The following is a 19,621-nucleotide window of genomic DNA, read 5'->3' as shown; positions in this document are numbered from 1 at the left end:
GAAAGTCCTCTATTTCATTGAATGACCATTGTTTGCCCTGAAGTATTACACTTTGTTTTGTTGGGTAGGTGATTCTGGGTTTTAATCCTAATTCAATTGACTTCTGGAATATCATATTCTAAGCCCTTTGATCCCTTAATGTAGAAGCTGCTAGATCTTGTGTTATCCTGATTATGTTTCCACAATATTTGTATTGTTTCTTTCTGGCTGCTTGCAATATTTTCCCCTTGACCTGGGAACTCTGTAATTTGACTGTACTATTCCTAGTTTTTCTTTTCAGGTCTCTTTCAGAAGGTGATTGGTAAATTCTTTCAATATTTATTTTACCCTCCGGTTCTAGAATATCAGGGCAATTTTCCTTGATCATTTCATGAAAGATGATGTCTAGGCTCTATTTTTGATTGTGGCTTTCATGTAGCCCCATCATTTTAAAATTTTCTCTTCTGGATCTATTTTCAAAGTCAGTGGTTTCTCCAATGACATATTTCACATTGTCTTCAATTTTTTCTTTGTTGTTGGTTTTGTTTTATAATTTCTTTTTTTTCTCATAAAGTCATTAGTTTCCATCTGCTCTATTTTAATTTTTAAGGAACTCTTTTCTTCAGTAAGCTTTTGAACCTCCTTTTCCATTTGGCTAATTCTGCTTTTGAAAGCATTCTTTTTCTCATTGGCTTTTTGGACCTCTTTTGCCATTTGGGTTAGTCTATTTTAAAGGTATTGTTTTCTTTAGCATTTATTTTAGTCTCCTTTAACTACCTGTTGACTTGATTTTCATGATTTTCTTGCATGGCTCTCATTTCTCTTCCTAATTTTTCCTCTACCTCTCTTACTTGATTTTCAAAATTCTTTTTGAGCTCTTCCATGGCTTGAGACCATCGCATATTTATTTTGGAGGTTTTGAATTCAAAAGCCTCAACTTTAATGTCTTCCTCTCATGGTCTGCATTGTCCTTCCTCATCCAAGAGGTTGGAAGAAAATACGTTTTCACCAAGAAAGTAACCTTCTATAGTCTATTTTTTTCCTTTTTGGGGGGCATTTTCTCAGTCAGTTACCTGACTTTTGAGTCCTTTGTCAAGTGGAGGGTATACTTTAGGGACCTGTAAGTTCTCAGTTCCTCCAAGGTGGCACAATCAAGGGAGAGGTGTTTACTCCTCTCCTGGCCTTGTTCTGGTCTGGGAGTAACCACAAATTATTCTACCCAAGATCTATAAGTAGAATTCCCTCTCCAGAGCCCCCACCAGCTCCATCACTCCAGTGCTCCTCCTCACCCCTGACACACAGGGCTGAGACCCAGATCAACTGCTCAATACCCCCAGAGTCTTTAGCCTGAAGTCTCCAAAGAAAGATGCTGTGCAGCAGTGGGTCTGGGGCCCAACCGCATTCACTTCTCACTCAGGTGAAAGAGTTTTCTCACTGACCTCTGACTGACTTTGGCATTTGTAGGTTGAAGAATCTGGGAACCACAGCTGCCATCTGTGATTCTGCACCCTGAAGCTTGTTCCAGTCCTGTCTGAGCCATGCCACAAAGCAAAGGCTGTGCTCTGCCCCAAGCCTGGTGCAATAGACCTTTCCTATCATCCTTCCAGGCTATCTTGGACTGGAAATCTCTTTCACTCAGTCGTTTCACTCACTCTAGAATTTATTTAGAGTCATTTTTACAGGTATTTTATGGGCTGAGGGGAGAGAGCTTCTACAGGGCCAGGCTCTTACTCTGCCATCTTGGCTCCACCCCTGAGAAAGTATCTTTTAATTTCATGGTCACAGTCACTGTCTAGAGCAGATTTTGAGTCAAGAATATGAAATCAGACACTGCTTCCATTTCTTCTACATTTGTCCCCCCCCAAATTTAGGTTTTTCTTTTTCTTTTTTTATGTTCAGTTTTAAGCCAGCTTTTATATTGTCCTTTTTCACTCTCATCAGAAAGATTGTTAATTCCTTTCACTTGCTGCCATTAGAATGTATCCTAAGAAGTTTAGACAGGAGAAAATGAGAGCTTGAGTTCCTCCTGTATGAGACCTGAAACAACTTGAGATTTTGTCTTTTTTCTAATTAAATTATTTTATTTGCTTTTGGTATTCAATAACCACTTGCATATATCTTAGATTTTTTCCCTTCCCTCTCCCTTCTTTCCCCCTCCCTCCACATTCCCTCGTGCAACAGCATACAAGTACATATATATATATATATATATATATACACATATATATGTGTGTATATATATATATATACACACATATATATGTGTATATATATATATATATATATATATATATATAGGTTCTAAACATACATTCCTATTAAATATATTTTCACTGTAGTCATGTTGCATGGAAGAATTAAAATGAATGAGAGAAATCATAAAACAAAGAAAACATACTGCAAAAGAAAATGGTCTGCTTCTTTCTGTGATCAAATTCCATAATTCTCTCTCTGCATGTGGAAGTCATTTTGCCTCGTGTCCACTGGGAATTTTTTGTCCTTGCATTGCAATGAAGTACTAAGGCTACCAGAAAAATTCTTAGCACACTGTGGTTGTTGCTGTGTACAAAGTTCTCCTGGTTCTGCTCCTTTCATTCAGCAACAGTTCATATAAGTCTTCCCAAGCCTCTCTAAAGTCTTCCTGTTCATCATTTCTAATAGGACAATAATATTCCATTATATTCATATACCACAATTTATTCAGCCATAACCCAATTGAGGGGCATCCCCTTGATTTCCAGTTTTTGGCCACCACAAAGAGAGCTGCTATAAATATTTTTGTATAAGTGAGACCCTTTTCCATTTCTTTGATCTCTTTGGGATGCAGTCCTACAAGTGATATTGCTGGGTTAAAGGGTATACACATTTTTGTACCGCTTTGACCATGGTTCCAAATAAGATTAGCTCACAACAAAAAATTAATGTTCCAACTCTCCCACATCTGTCCCAACATTTGTTATTTACCTGTTTTGTCATGTTAGCAAATCAGACAGATGTGATGTGGTATCTCAGAATTGTTTTGATTTCCATTTCTCTAATCAATAGTGATTTCAAACATTTATTCATATGACTACAGATAGCCTTAATTTCTTCCTCTGAAAACTGCCTATTCATATCCTTTGACCATTTATCAATTTTGAAATGACTTGCTTTCTTTTACATTTGACTCAGTTCTCTATAAATTTTAGAAATGAGACCTTCATCACAGATACTAGTTGCAAAATTCTTTCCCAGTTTTTTGCTACCCCCCCTAATCTTGGTTGCATTGAGTTTGTTTTTGCAAAAACTTTTCAATTTAATGTAATCAAAATTATCTATTTTGCACTTCATATTTTCTATTTCCTGTTAAGTCAAAAATTTCTCCATTCTCCATAGAAATGACAAATACATTATTCCTTGCTCCATTAATTTATTTATAGTATTAATCTTTATACCTAGATCTTGTACCAATTTGGACTTTATTCTTCTGTACAGTGTCAGGCATTGGTCTATACCCAGTTTCTGCCACACTGCTTTCCAGTTTTCCCAGAAATTTTTGTCAAACAGTGAGTTCTTATCCCAGAAGCTGGGGTCCTTGGGTTTATCAAACAGTAGATTGTTATACTCATTGACTATTATATCTTGAGTACCTAACCTATCCCACTGGCCTACCCCTCTGTTTCTTTGCCAGAACCAAGTGGTTTTGATAATTGCTCCTTTATAATATAATTTGAGATCTGGTAGGGCTAGGCCACCTTCCCTAACATTTCTTTTCATTAGTTGCCTTGATATTTGGGACCTTTTGTTCTTTCAGATGAATTTTGATATTTTTTTTTCCAGCTCTAGAAAATAAGGATCTTATAGTTTCATTGGTATGGAACTGAATAAGTAAATTAATTTAGATAGAATTGTAATTTTAATTATGTTGGTTCGATTTACCCATGAGCAAATGATGTTTTTTCCACTTACTTAGATCTGACCTTTATTTGTACAAAAAGTGTTTTGTAATTGTGTTCATATAGCCCCTGGATTTGTTTTGGCAGGTAAACTCCCAAATATTTTATAGTGTCTACCCTGGCTTTAAATGGGATTTCTCTTTCTATCTCTTGCTATAGGGCTTTCTTAGTAATATGTAGATATGCAAAAGATTTGTGTGGGTTTATTTTGTAACCTTATACTTTGTCAAAATTGTTTATTATTTCAGGTATTTTTTTCCTTGATTATCTGGGATTCCTATGTATATCACCATATCATCTGCAAAGAGTGATAACTTAGTTTCTTCTTTGCTTATTCTAAGTCCTTCAATTTCTTCTTCTTCTCTTATTGCTACAGCTAACCTTTCTAGTACCATATTTAACAATAGTGATTATAAACGACATCCTTGCTTCACCCCTGATCTTATAGGAAATGTATCTAGCTTATACCCATTGCATATAATGCTTTCTGAAGGTTATAGGTAGATACTGCTTATTATTTTATGGGAAGTTCCATTTATTTTTATGCTTTCCAGTGTTTTCAATAACAATGTGTGTTGTACTTTGTCAAAAGCTTTTTCTGCATCGATTGAAGTAATCATGTGGTTCCTGTTAGTTTTGTTGTTGATATGATCAATAATGCTAATAGTTTTCCTAATATTGAACCAGCCCCACATTCCTGGTATTAATTCTTTTTTTATTTTTTTTTTATTTTTAAATTTTTTTTTATTTTTAACATTTATTTTCACAAAATTTTGGGTAACAAATTTTCTCCCCTTTTATCCCCTCCCCCCCCCAAACCCAAGCATTCTAATTGCCCCTGTGACCAATCTGCTCTCTCTTCTATCCTCCTTCTCTTCCCTTGTCTCCATCTTCTCTTTTGTCCTGTAGGGCCAGATAGCTTTCTTTACCCCTTAACCTGTATTTCTTATTCCCTAGTGGTAAGAACATTACAGTTGATCCTAACACTTTGAGTTCCAACTTCTTTAGCTCCCTCCCTCTCCACCCCTTCCCTTTGGAAGACATGCAATTCAATATAGGCCAAATCTGTGTAGTTTTGCAAATGACTTCCATACTAGTTGTGTTGTATAGGACTAACTATATTTCCCTCCATCCTATCCTGTCCCCCATTACTTCTATTCTCTTATGATCCTCTCCCTCCCCATGAGTGTCGACCTCGGATTGCATTCTCCTCCCCATGCCCTCCCCTCTATCCTCCCCCCAACCCTGCTTGTGCCCTTGTCCCCTACTCTCCTGTATTGTGAGATAGGTTTTCCTATCAAAATGAGTGTGCATTTTATTCTTTCCTTTAGTGGAATGTGATGAGAGTAGACCTCATGTTTTTCTCTCACCTCCCCTTTTTATCCCTCCACTAAGTCTTTTGCTTGCCTCTTTTATGAGAGATAATTTGCCCCATTCAATTTCTCCCTTTCTCCTCCCAATATTTCTCTCTCACTGCTTGATTTCATTTTTTTTTAAGATATGATCCCATCCTCTTCAATTCACTCTGTGCACTCTGTCTCTATGTATGAGTGTGTGTGTGAATGTGTGTGTGTGTACTCCCACCCAGTACCCAGATACTGAAAAGTTTCAAGAGTTACAAATATTGTCTTCCCATGTAGGAATGTAAACAGTTCAACTTTAGTAAGTCCCTTGTGACTTCTCTTTACTGTTCACCTTTTCATGGTTCTCTTCATTCTTTTGTTTGAAAGTCAAATTTTCTTTTCAGCTCTGGTCTTTTCATCAAGAAAATTTGAAAATCCTCTATTTCATTGAAAGACCATTTTTTCTCCTGAAGTATTATACTCAGTTTTGCTGGGTAGGTGATTCTTGGTTTTCGTCCTAGTTCCTTTGACTTCTGGAATATCCTATTCCATTCCCTTTGATCCCTTAATGTAGAGGGTGCTAGATCTTGTGTTATCCTGATTGTATTTCCACAATACTTGAATTGTTTCTTTCTAGCTGCTTGCAATATTTTCTCTTTCACCTGGGAATTCTGGAATTTGACCACAATGTTCCTAGGAGTTTCTCTTTTTGGATATCTTTCATGCGGTGTTCTGTGGATTCCTTGAATATTTATTTTGCCCTCTGGTTCTAGAATCTCAGGGCAGTTTTCCTTGATAATTTCATGGAAGATGATGTCTAGGCTCTTCTTTTGATCATGGTTTTCATGTAGTCCCAGAATTTTTACATTGTCTCTCCTGAATCTGTTTTCCAGGTCAGTTGTTTTTCCAATAAGGTATTTCACATTATCTTCCATTTTTCCAATCTTCTCGCTATGTTCTGTGATATCTTTCTCACAAAGTCCTTAGCATCCATCTGTGCCATTCTAGTTTTGAAAGAACTATTTTCTTCAGTGAGCTTTTGAATCTCCTTTTCAATTTGGCTAATTCTGCTTTTGAAAACATTCTTCTCCTCATTGGCTTTTTGAACCTCTTTTGCCAATTAAGTTAGGCTAGTTTTCAAGGTGTTAATTTCTTCAACATTTTTTTTGGTTCTCCTTTAGCAGGGAGCTGATCTGCTTTTCATGCTTCTCTTTCATCCCTCTCATTTCTCTTCCCAGTTTTTCCTCCACCTCTCTAACTTGATTTTCAAAATTCTTTTTGAGCTCTTCCATGGCCTGAGCCCATTGGGTGGGCTGGGACACAGAATCCTTGATTTCTGTGTCTTTGCCTGATGGTAAGCATTGTTCTTCCTCGTCAGAAAGGAAGGGAGGAAATGTCTATTCTCCAAGAAAGTAGCCTTCAATAGTTTTATTTCTTTTCCCTTTTCTGGGCATTCTCCCCAGCCAGTGACTTGACCTCTGAATATTCTCCTCACACCCACCTTGCCTCCTGGTCCTCCCAGCCAGCATTTGGGGACTGAGATTCAAATGCTGCTTCCCACCTTAGGGCTTTTGGCAGGGGCAGTGCTGCTATTCAGTGTGAGAATTAAGTTCAGGTGGTCAGGTCGGGGCCGTCTCTCAGGCTCAGTTCCCTCAGGGGGTTTATGTACAGACCTTCCACAATGGATCCAGGCTCCCGCCCGCTTGGGGAGCCCCTGTCTGCCACCGCCTCTCAGCTTCTATCTCCTGGGGGGGCCCAAGCCATAGGGGCACCCCCCTCCCCTCTCGACCCGCCAAAGAGACTCTCTCACCGACCCCCGTCACCTGTGGGTGGAGGGACTTGTGCCGCTGCTGGAGATCCCGTCCCTGAAGCCTGCTCGGATCTGTACCTCTCGGAGCCGTGGCCGCCGCAGGTCTGGGCTGGGCTCCGCGACTGCAGCGTGACGGACCTTTTGCGAGAGGTTTGCAGGTCTCTCCAGAACAGAAATCTCCCTCGCTCCAATATTCCGTGGCCTCTGGGTGCAGAATTCACCATGAGTTGGTCCCCTGTAGCTGTTTTGTGGGTTGTGGGTTCGGAGCTATGTGTACGTGTGTCTTTCTACTCCGCCATCTTCTCCTGGTATTAATTCTACCTGATCATAACATATTATTCTCATGATAAGTCACTGTATTCTTTTTGCTAAAATTTTTGCATGTATATTCGTTAGAGAAATTGGTGTACAATTTTCTTTCTCTGTTTTGGCTCTTCCTGGTTTAGGTATCAGAACCATATTTGTATTATAAAAAGAATTTGGGAGAACTATTTCCTTGGCAATTTTCCCAAATAATCTATATAGTATTGGAATTAACTGTTTTTTAAAATATTTGATAGAATTCACTTGTAAATCCATCTGGCCCTGGAGATTTTTTCATAAGAACTTCATTGATGGCTTGCTCAATTTCTTTTTCTATGATGGAGTTATTTAAGTATTCACTTCCTCTTCTGTTAACATAGGCAATTGATATGTTTTTTAAAACAATCATTCAACTCATTTAAATTGAAGAATTTATGGGCATACAATTTGGGAAAGTCATTTCTAATTATTGGTTTAATTTCCTCCTCATTGGAGGTGAGTTCATCCTTTTCATTTTCAGTATTGGTAATTTGGTTTTCTTCTTTTTTACATCAAATTCTCCAAAGATTTATCAGTTTCATTGCTTATAAAACCAAGTATTAATTTCATTTATTAGTGCAATAGTTTTCTTCATTTCAGTTTTATTAATCTCTCTATTGGTTTTTCTAATTTAGTATTTACTGGAGAATTTTCCATTTGTTCTTTTTCTAGCTTTTTCAGCTGTATGCCCAATTCATTGATCTCTTTTTTCTCTATTTTATTCATGTAGGCACTCAAAGATATAAAACTTCCTCTAAGAACTACTACTGCAATATTCTATAAGATTTTGTAGGTTGTCTCATTATTGTCATTCTCTTGAATGAAGTTGTTGATTGTTTCCATGATTTGTTGTTTAACCTACTCATTTTTTTTAGGATTATTTATTTCCAGTTAATTCCCATGGACTTTTATCACATGTAATTTTTATTGCATTATGATGTGAGAAGGATGCATTGACTATCTGCCTTTCTGCACTGGTTTATGAGGTTTTTATGTTGTAGGACATAGTCAGTTTTTGTGTATGTACCATACACTGCTGAGAAAAAAGTATATTCCTTTTTATCCTCATTCAATTTTCTCCAGAGATCTATCATATCTACCAGAGTTTTATTCACCTCCTTGACTTGTTTCTTGCTTATTTTGAAGTTAGATTTATCATGGTCATAGAGGAGGACGTTCAGATCCCCAACTAGTACAGTTTTGCTGTCTGTTTCTTCTTGTAACTCCCTTAACTTATTCTCTAAGAATTTGGATGGTATACCACTTGGAGCATATATGTTTAGTAATGATATTGCTTCGTTGTCTGGGGTAGGATATAGTTTCCTTTCTTATCTCTTCTCATTAGATTTATTTCTGCTTTTGCTTTATCTGAGATTAGGATTGTTATCCTTGTTTTGTTTACATCAGCTGAAGCACAATATATTCTGCTCCAACCTTTTATCGTTACCCTCTATGTATCCTCCCATTTCAAATATGTTTCTTGTAAACAACATATTGTTGGATTTTGGTTTTGAGATTTTTTGTCTTTAGAAGAGAAGAACAAATATTAGGAGGAACATGATAGTTTTCTTTTAGTATTTGAAAGTCTATCACATTGAAAATCCAGTAGATTACTTTTGATTGACCTGAATCACTTGTGTTTTGTTGAATTTTCAAAAACTGAATGTTAGGCTTAATTTTAATGTGCACATATGCACACACACCCCACACAGACATGCACACTGCAAATTCAGAGATGTCTAAAAGTAGAATGGTTGGCCTCACAAGTTTATGAGGGGTCTCATTTATTTGAATTTTTCAATTAAAGATGGGTGTTGTAGAAGAATTTTTGGAGAAATGCAGATTAGAACAGATGACCACTGTGCTCCTATAAGTGAGATTCTGTTATTCTAAAACTGGACATACTTTAGAGATCTGCTCAATAATTTTTGGTGTATCTTTCCATGGCCCTTTATTATATATACATTTTATTGCATTATGAACTGAAAAGGATGCATTGACTATCTCTACTAGATAGTGAGATTTTTATGGTGTAGCAGATTGTCAACTTTTGTGTATGTCCCATGTTCCACTGTATATTCCTTTCTATCCCATTTCAATTTTCTCCAGAAGTCTATTATATCTGTCTTATCCGGAGTTCTATTTACCTCCTTAACTTCTTTCTTATTTATTTTGGGGTTAGATTTATCAAGTTCAGAGAGTGGAAGGTTGGAATTTCCCACCAGTATAGTTTTGCTGTCTATTTCTTTCTGGAACTCCCTTAATTTCTTCTCTAAGAATGTGGATGCTATAACACTTGGTGTATACATGTTTAATAATGATATTACTTCACTGTCTATGGTGCCTTTCCTTTCTTATCTCTTTGATTAGATCTATCTCTGCTTTTGCTTTTTCTGAGATTAGGATTGCTATTCTTGTTTTTTTTTTTTTTTTACATCACTTGAAGCAAGATATATTCTGCTCCAACTATTTACTTTTCCCTTGTGTGGATCCCCCTGTTTCAAATGTGTTTCTTATAAACAACATATGGTAGAATTGACTTTTAATCCATTCTGCTATCCTTCTCCATTTTATGGGTGAGTTCATCCCATTAACATTCACAGTTATGAATACTGTTTCTGTCTTTCTCTCCATCGTATCCCCCCCCATTTATGCTTTTGTTTATCCCTTATCCCTCCCCTCCACAATAGAGTTTTATTTTTGAAGACTGTCTTCCTCAGTCTTCCTTCCATTCTATCAGTCCCCCTCCCTTTTATTCCCCTTTTCCCTTCCTACTTCTTCCCTCCCTTTTAACTTCCTCTCCTTTTTCTTTTCCCTTTCTCCTAGTACTGCCCAGAAGGTAACTTAAATTTCTGTATTTAACTGAGTATGTTGTTCCCTTTGAACCAAATCAGATGAGAGTAAATCCCAAACAATGCTTATCTCTCTCCCCTCTTTCCCAATACTATGATATTTGTGCCTCTTCCTGTCGTGTAATTTACCTTTTTCTGCCTCCTCCTTTTCTCTTCTTCCTTTGAATCCTTTAATCACATCTTTATCATCACATCAATTAATTACACCCACTCCTTCTATCTATATGTATCCCTTTTAAATGTCATAATAAATATAAAATTCTCAAGATTAACAAGTATTATTTCCCCATATAGGGATGTAAACAGTTTGCCCATATCAAATAACAAGTTTGTTTTTCCTGTTTACATTTTTATGCTTCTCTTGAGTCTTGTATTTGGAGATCAAATTTTCTATTGAACTCTGGTCTTTTCATCAGGAAGTTCTGGAAATCCCTTATTTCAATAAATGTTCAACTCCTTTCCTGAAACATTATGCTCAGTTTTTCTGGGTAATTGATCCTGGCTTATAGTCTAAGCTGCTTTACCTTATGGAATATCATATTCCTATCACTCTGATCTTTAAATATAGAAGCTGCTGATTCCTGTGTTACCTTTACCATAGTTCCTTCACATTTGAATGATTTCTTTCTGGCTGCTTGCAGTATTTTCTCCTTAATGTGAGAAGTTCTGGAATTTGGCAACAATATTCCTTGGTTTTTTGAATTTGGGATTTTTTTTTCTTTTTCTTATCAAAGGAATTCATTTCCAAGTAAATAAACAGGTTCTTTTGCAATGTTTTGAAAAAAACAAATGCACAAAACAGATTTTTTTGTCTACTTTCCAAAAAAGGAAAATCTCATAGTATTTACATAATTGCACAAATCAAAGTCAAGTTGGAAAACATACTTTCTATAGTGATTTAGGAAAGATCTAACCCTGATCCTGATACACATTTCTGAACTCAAGAACTGTACAAGTCAGTTCCTACAGTTTAGTATGATTTCCATCCTTGCTTTTGATGTTAAACCCCTCCCCCCTCAAATAAGAATCCAACCCCAAAGTAAAAAATAAAGACAAAATAATAGCCCCTCCCCCCTAAGAGAATGAATGCCCTTGCACTATGAGCAAGTATTTCCTTTATGGTGTCATCTGCAAGAAGTGACTTCATCATGGATACTATATAACTCATGGGCTCCCTGAAAAAGTCTGTTCTCAATGACATTCATGACATTGCTCTATTGCATTTTCTGACCTGGATCTGAGGACGGAGAATTCTCTCAGTCTTAAACCAACATCTTCAATCCTGCTTCATATTTCCTTCTCAAATACTTTGCTTTAAAACACATTTTTAGGGGGGAGATCATTTGAAATCCTCATGTGCATTGGAGAAGCTTATTATTTTAACTAACCATCCCTAACAAGAAAATCAAAAAACAAAATAAAATCTAATCTGATAATTGAAGATTGCTGTCTGCTTTTGTGGGGGAGGGGGATAGAGAGGGGAATATAGGGTAGGTCAAACTAAATATACACAAGACACCAGTTGAAGAAAAGTATAGTACATATAGGCTTAATTTCCTTGCTGTTTGAAAGAGGAGGGAGGAGGAGTTCCAGGCTTGATTTATTTCAACTCTTCTTCTCCACCCGATGGAGAAATGCAGTGCTCCCTGGTTGTCATGTGGGGTGCAGCAGGTTAGCCCCAGCTTCTTGTTAAGCAAGTTTAGATGTTGGCAATGTGTGGGACATGCTCATCCAGAAAATGCTAGGGTTTATCCATCTACATCCTAACTCAGGATTCTTTGATCCTGGGCTGGTAGCTGGGGGCAAATTCTTTTTCACCATGTCTTCAACTGTTTCTGCAATGAGTTGGAATGAGTTTCTGTAATGATACACCTGGCTGGTGTGTCACCCTGAATGGTTTCAGCTTTCCTCAGAATAGCCCTCATCATCACAGAAATAGACATACATCTCTGAACAACTTTGACAACGAAGTCATCTGTGCAGATGAGAGCATCTGACAATCCTTTGTAGAGTTTACAACTGACATGAGTTGAATCCTGTACATCCATTACTACACACACCTAGGAGTCATTCACAGGATGCTGAAAGGACACGCTGAAACAGGTATCAGAAAGAGGACAAACCTCAAACTGGAGGATTCCAGGAGAATCTTCTTTCAAAATGGTTCTCTTGATACAGCTTCCAATAAGGGTGCTGTAGGCCTCTTGGTGTCTGATTAGGTTGAGAATGTGTGGTACATGGCCAGGATGCTGAAAAGTGACTTTATCAATGAGAGTTTCCTGGAGGCTTCAACCATCTGGGAGAGGGGTATCCTTATTGAGGAAACAGCAGTACTGCTGGCCTGAAAGAGCCACATAAAAGCACATATTGTGGTTCAAAGGTACCAGATCTGGATCCTATGATAGTTGAAATTGAATAATCAATTCATAGAGAGACACATAGAGAGACTGGGTGTCAAATAATGGAATTCCTGTACAACTCTGCAGTTTCTGGACAAATGCTCTAGATACTGGAATTGGCAGGGGAAATTTCAAAAAGAAACAGGCAGGTAAGTCAACACTGTTGGCATTAGTGATAGAGGAGAAGGAAGGGGTCCATTTGTTGTCAACAGGTTGTGATCCCATAATTAATGGTGCAATTGGGAGTTTGTACATGGCCGATGGAGTTCCCTCAAATGTGACTGATGCATTGATGCCCAAAGTTTGTCTTCCATTAGATCGTAAGGAGAGACATAGTACTTCAAATTCATCATGTGACCCTCACTCTATGAGGTAAGATATCCAACACTGCCATGAAGTATGTTGTCTAGGTGACTTGTATTGGTAGCTTTCCAGTACATATGTGCCACCTTGGATAGATCTTGTTCTAGGGATTGGAGAGCCAAGTACATTTTAGCCTTTAGTTTGTTGTCCCCTGGAAGCTTATATAAATTAACAAGGCCATAAAGATGCTTGGAGAACTTATCAAAATTTTTCTCTCTCAGTTGTTGCACCAGCTCTGGACAGCTCACAGGATTCTCTCCATGATGAACTACTTTGACATCAAAAAGATGACGTGTAGGATCTAACTGCACTTCCACTTAGAACATATCTGATGTGATGCAACATTTGGTACCCTTGGCACTAAGATAAGAGCCCAGTGCATTCTGTCTTGCTATAGACTCCAAATGGTCAGTCATTGCTGGCAAAGATGTCACTTTGAGTGCCTTCTGCAAGATCTACAAACAGCTGACCAAATGCTGATGACCACCAGCACTCATCACAACCTGCTTTTCCAGAACTTGATGAATGAGCTTGAAGGTTTCACTCCAAGGTCTATTTTGGTTAAATTTTGCACGGAGTCTTTCCAAAAGGGAACTCATCTTATTCAGTTTCTCAGCCTCTTCTGTCTCTCCCTGAGCCTTCATCCTGGAGGCAGGGAGGGAGGGCCTTCGCCCACCACACAATGGGAGACACCCTTCCCCACCCACCAGCAGGGAGCCAAGTCACCTCAGGCTTCCTGGGGCACTGGGCTCGGGGACCACCTGCTCCACCCTTGCCTCCAGGAGGCTCAGTCCAAAACACCCAATAGCAAAAGTTGAAGGGTGCCTGGGGCTGCTGCTATCTTCCCTCAAATCTGAGATTTCTTTCAGGAGGCGATTGGTGGATTCTTTCAATGACAATGCTGCCTCTGGATCTAGCATCTCAGAGCAGTTTTCCTTGATGATTTCTTGGAAGATATTGTCCAGGCTCCTTTCTTCATCATGGCTTTCTGACAGAACATTAAGTCTTAGATTTTCTCTCCAGGATCTATTTTCTAGGTTAGTTGTTTTTCCATTGAGATTTACATTGTCTTCTATGTTTTAGGTCTTTAGATATTATTTGACTGATTTTTAATGTCTCATAGAGTCATTAGCTTCTACTTGTCCAATTCTAATTTTTAAGAAATTGTTTTCCTTACTTTACTTTTGTACCTTCTTTTCTATTTGTCCAATTGTTCCTTTTAAGGAACTGATCTCTTCAGTGAATTATTGTTTTTTTCATTTTATCAATTGTGTTTTTAAAATCATTGGCCTCCCCAGCACCTACTCTTTCCAACTCTTTCTGTGGGTTAGATATGGTTGTCATTCCTAGACCTCACCCAGACTGACCTGCCTGTACCATGGTGGCAGCTCCGAGACATGCTCTGGGAAGAGAAAAACTGGCTCCTCTGAACCCCTGGATATACAATAAGAAGGCAGATCGCTGGGCACAGGAGGACAGATATAAGGGGAGTGGGGAGATAAAGGAAGAACAGGCTCAGACTGGGCAGCCCACAGGACTGAGTCAGCCTCTGGCTCTACCACAAATATACCCATGGATGACCAAACGCCACACGAGCCATGAGACAGATGGCAAGTGATCCAGAACCAGTGACACGCACTACCAAACTTTGGAATTAAAGAAAAAAAATTCACTTTAACTGTTACCCCACCTGCCGAAGGCAAATTGAGGTTGCCAACAACTTGTGTCTCAAAGAGACAGATCAAGATCTGGTTCCAGAACCAAAGGATGAAATAGAAGAACAATTCCAAAGTAAAAAGCAAAGAGGCTCGTTAGGGGAGAGGGAGATGTTGGATATGGCAGTCTCTTCAAATTGTTCCTCTAGTTGGATTGAATCTACCTTGGGGAAACTGTTCATTTTCTTTTTTCCTGTTTTTTGGGGAGTTTGTGTATTTGTGTGTATGTGAATTTTTTTTAGGGTGTGGGGGTAGAAGTGTATGTGTGTGTGTGTGTGTGTGTGTGTGTGTGTGTGTGTGTGTGTGTGTGTGTGTGTGTGTGTGTGTGTTGGATCTGGAGGGATTTATCACAGACTCCCCCAATCTTGCTGACAAAAATGTTTTTTGATTAGCATTCAGCTTTCCGGTCACAGGTTGACTCGTTCTGTTGTGTTCATTCACTTCTGTCCATCTCCCTAAGCCCTCCTGGTGACCCAGTAAACCCAGTGAAATCTCCTTAAGGGGTCTCACTAAAATGATTTAGACCTTGGGACTGCCTGAAGGCCCAGGCATAGAGAAGGAGAGAACTCTTTGCTTTCAAAATCCTCTTCCTGAACTTCGCCTTTACCAGTCAAGGCAGCAGTCAACTTTACTTCTTGACTAGATCATTGAGTGACTTCAGCTTTTCTTGTTTCCTGTTGGAACCCTGATACCTTGATTTCTGAGAGACTCTAATGGCTTTCTAAATTAGGCCAGGATGGCTCCTCTCATGATTCACTTTACACCTAACCATTTCCTCACAAATAAACACTCCCTTCTTATTCTCTAAACCCCAGCACTCTTTAGTTCTCTAAGGATCAATGAAATGATTAGATCATTGATAATAGAAAGATTATCTCAATCTGCTCTCTTGTCGCACCACTCATCACCTTTGTAACTTCCCATACTGTAATATCTGTCTTCAGTCACTACATCTCTTACACATTTTTCTCTTCTAGTAGAATGGACACTCCTTTTAAGCAGGGACAAGCACTGGATTGGGGCATATTTAAAAACTGGCTCTCAGAGAGGTGGTTGTGTACTCATGACACTATTAATTTTAATTTGTAATATCGACATTTTTCTCCTTCACTGTTCTTAAATGTAGACAATAAGAAAAATAATAAATCAAAATCTGGTTTGTAGTATTTGCTGTTTTATTTATTTAAAAAGGTTATATTTTATTTTTTAAATAGATTTAATAACATTTTTTGTATTTTAATTGCCTTTTAATTTTCCCCTCCATCCCCTCCCCCCATCTTGAAAAATAAAGGAACTTTATATATCTTAAACATGTGAAGTCACGCAAAACAATTCTATATTTGCCATGTTGTGAAGGAAAAGAGAAAAAGCAGGAAGAAAAATAATAAAAGTTTGAAAAAAGTATTCTACATTCATCTGTTCCTTCTCTGAAGGTGAAGAGCATTTTTCATAAGTCCTTTCAAATGTCTTGGATCATTGTTGAGAATAGCTAAGTCATTTACAGATCATCATTACAATAATTCTGTTATTGTGCATACTATTCTGAATCTGTTTATTTCACTTTGCATGTGTTCATGTAAGTCTTCACAAGTTTTTTTGAAACCATACTGCTCATTATTTCTTATACCACAATGATATCCCATTGCAATCATGTACCGCAGCTTGTTTGACCATTCCCTATTAAAGGGCAGTTTCAAATTCTTTGCCACCATAAATAGAGCAACTTTTATATGTATGTATGTATGTATGTATGTATGTATGTATCTACACATATACACACAAACACATGTATATGTACACACACACACACACACACATATATATATATATATATATATGTCCTTTCCTTTTTCTTTCAGCTCTTTGGGATACAGATGTAGTAATGATATTACTGGGTAAAAGGGTATATACATATTTATATCTCTTTTGTCATAGTTCCAAATTGTTTTCCAGAATGACTGGATTAGTTCACAATTCCACCAACAATGCATTACTGTCCCAATCTTTACCCATTCCCTCCAATGTTTACTATTTTCCATTTTTGCCATCTTAGTCAATCTGGTAGGTATGATGTGGCATCTCAGTTGTTTTAATTTGCATTTCTCTAATCAATAGTGATTTAGAGTGCTTTTATTTGACTTTATAGTTTTGATTTTTCTTCTGAAAACTGCCTCTTCATATCCCTCAATTTTTTTTGTAAATAAATAGTATTTTATTTTCTCTAAAACAAGTCAAGGTAATTTTTAACATTCAATTTTACAAGATTTTGAGTTCCAAAATTTTCTTCCTCCATCCCTCCCTTCCCCTCTTTTATATGATTATAAGCTATGAGCTCTTCTGAAAATTAATTTATATGAAATTTAAATTAAATTTTACTTTATTGGCTCAGCCTACCCATGTGTATTGCCCAGGTAATATTTACAACACTGAGGGTGACTATGAATAGGCCAGCATAGTTCTGAATAGCAAAGTATAACATACTCTCCATATAGAAAGAAGAAGAAGATTTATTCAGACACCAGAAAGCCAAATCCATCAAAATAACAAAGAAATCCACCATAATAGCCAAGAAGTCTATACACATTATTGGGCCAAAAAACAGACATCTCTAAGTAAAATTCCCTTCCCTCATCCACAGCCAGCTGCCTGCTCGCATCTGACTGCTCTTTGACTAACTTCCTCTCCCCTCTGCTCTACTTCTACCTCCTCCTCTTCTGCTACTCCTGCTCCACCCTTTCTTGTTTCATGTGACTCAGGCTTCCATGTGACTTAAGCAGGCCACATGAGCCTATTAATGGATGGGGAAGATCTTCCCATGAAGAAGCAAAATTGCATTAACAATAAGCAAAACGGTATTATCAATACACCAGGAGCAATTAATATGAAATAAAAGTAGCACTTCACCAATTTGCCTGCCATTCTTGCTCAGGGACCATCTTAATTTTCGGTGTCTTTCCAGTTTTAATATATGTGCTGCTAAATGGATCTTGATGGTGTCTGAGGTGTAACTATTCACGTTGAAAATAAAACAATCACTTCCCCTGAGCTGATACAAATTGGTTTAGGAGATGCCTAATGCAGAGTTTCTCACTTTTTAAAATTTAATCCTCAGAGTGATTATCACAATATTTGGCAAAAGTAAGTTTTGAGAAAATACTTTTTCATTCATTCATTCATTCATTCATTCATTCATTCATTCATTCATTCATTCCAACCTACTCATTTTTCAGATGCAGGAATAGACCCTGGGAATGGAAATAATTTGCTCGATGTCACTCAGTTTTACATTGGCAAAACTAGAATCAGAAAGCAATGCCCCCATTTTCTTGGCCAGTGATTTTTCTACTTAATGCAAATAAAAGGTTCTTGACCAAAAACATGTTTGAACAATATTAGAATTATAGTTTCAGACATTATGAAAACCTCTTGTGGAAAAAGGCCTAAGTACATTTGTGGAAATATTGTTGGACTTTTTATCAAAATTACAAGCAATATGGCATATTGTGAAATAATCCCACTAGTCATTGACATTGAATTGCATGTCACTGAATCTCTCTACAATTAAGTTTCCTCATCTATGTTCTTTTTGGGGGTGGGGAGAGATTTCAGTAAATCAGTCAATCAAGAAATACAAATTTATTAAGCACCTATCATGTTCCAGGCACTGCAAAAAGAGATGAAAGATGGTTCTTGCCCTCAAGGAATTTATAGTTTGATGGGGTAGACAACATGAACATAAATATATATAAACAAGCCAGATACTGGATGAAAAGGAAACAATTCACAGAGGGAAAGCATAGGAATTAAATGGGGTTGGAAAGGTTTCCTAGGTGGAATTTCAGGTGGTACTTGAAGGAAGCCAGGAAGGTCAGTAGGTGGAGCAGAGGAGGGAGAGAATTCCAGACATCAGGGGCAGTGAAAGAAAATGCCCTGAGATGAAAGATGGAGTTTCTTCTTCATGGAACAACTAGGAGGCCAGTGTCACTGGATTGAAGAGTACATGTTGTGGAGTAAAGTACAAAAGAAAATGGCCTAATTGATAAATGATCAAAGGACACGAACAGGCAGTTTTCAGAAGAAAAAATAAGAACTATAAAGTCATATGAGAAAATACTGTAAACCACTACTAATTAGAGAAATACAAATTAAAACAACTCTGTGATACCATCTCATACCTATCAGATTGGCTAAGATGACCAAAATGGAAGATGACAACTATTAGAGGGAATTGGTAAAGACTGGGAAACCGATGCATTATTGGTGGAGTTGTGAATTAGTCCAACAATTCTTGAAAACAATTTGGAACTATGTTGAAAGAACTTTAAAAGTCCTTTGACATACCCTTTGAACCAGTAATATCATCACTAGGTTTGTATCTTAAAGAAGTGATTTACTTTTAAATATTTAATGTAGCTTTATTTGTGCTAGGAAAGAATTAGAAATTGAGGGAATGTCCATTAATAGTGGAATGGCTGAATAAGCTTCAATATATGGTTGAAATGGAATATTATTGTGCTTTAAGAAACAATGAGAAGGATGGTTTGATTTCAGAAAAAAAAAAAAAACCAGGAAGACTTATATGAATTGATGCAAAGTGACATGAGCAGAACCAGGAAAATATTGTCCATAGTAACAGCAGTATTGTAATGATGGCCAACTGTGAATAACTTAGCTATTCTCGGCAATGATTCAAGACATTTTAAAGGAATTATGATGAAAAACATTCTCCACTTCCAGAGAAGGAACTGAAGGAGTCTTAATGCATATCAAACTACTCTTTTTTTCAAACTTTCCTTTTTCGTCTGCCTTCTTCCACAACATGTCTAATATAGAAATATGCTTTTCATGACTACACACTTATATAAAATTGCTTGCCTTCTCAA

The 19,621-nt window shown here is 37.4% G+C and overlaps 1 non-coding gene and 2 pseudogenes across 1 annotated transcript; 1 reads left to right on the top strand and 2 right to left on the bottom strand.

Moving 5' to 3' along the window:
• Nucleotides 1-11,950: 11,950 nt before the first annotated feature.
• On the bottom strand, nucleotides 11,951-13,667 carry LOC140512445 (mediator of RNA polymerase II transcription subunit 1 pseudogene; annotated as a pseudogene).
• Nucleotides 13,668-13,705: 38 nt separating this feature from the next.
• LOC140512444 (homeobox protein Hox-C5 pseudogene) lies at nucleotides 13,706-14,838 on the top strand (annotated as a pseudogene).
• Nucleotides 14,839-17,622: 2,784 nt separating this feature from the next.
• On the bottom strand, nucleotides 17,623-17,724 carry LOC140512922 (U6 spliceosomal RNA). The gene has a single exon (XR_011969977.1). It is a non-coding gene; the product is annotated as a U6 spliceosomal RNA (small nuclear RNA).
• Nucleotides 17,725-19,621: the final 1,897 nt, after the last annotated feature.

Source organism: Notamacropus eugenii, chromosome 6, assembly GCF_028372415.1.
Source record: "Notamacropus eugenii isolate mMacEug1 chromosome 6, mMacEug1.pri_v2, whole genome shotgun sequence".
NCBI classification, from domain to species: Eukaryota; Metazoa; Chordata; class Mammalia; order Diprotodontia; family Macropodidae; genus Notamacropus; species Notamacropus eugenii.
Note: the sequence above shows the minus strand (reverse complement) of the source record. Positions and strands in the feature narration are given on the sequence as shown.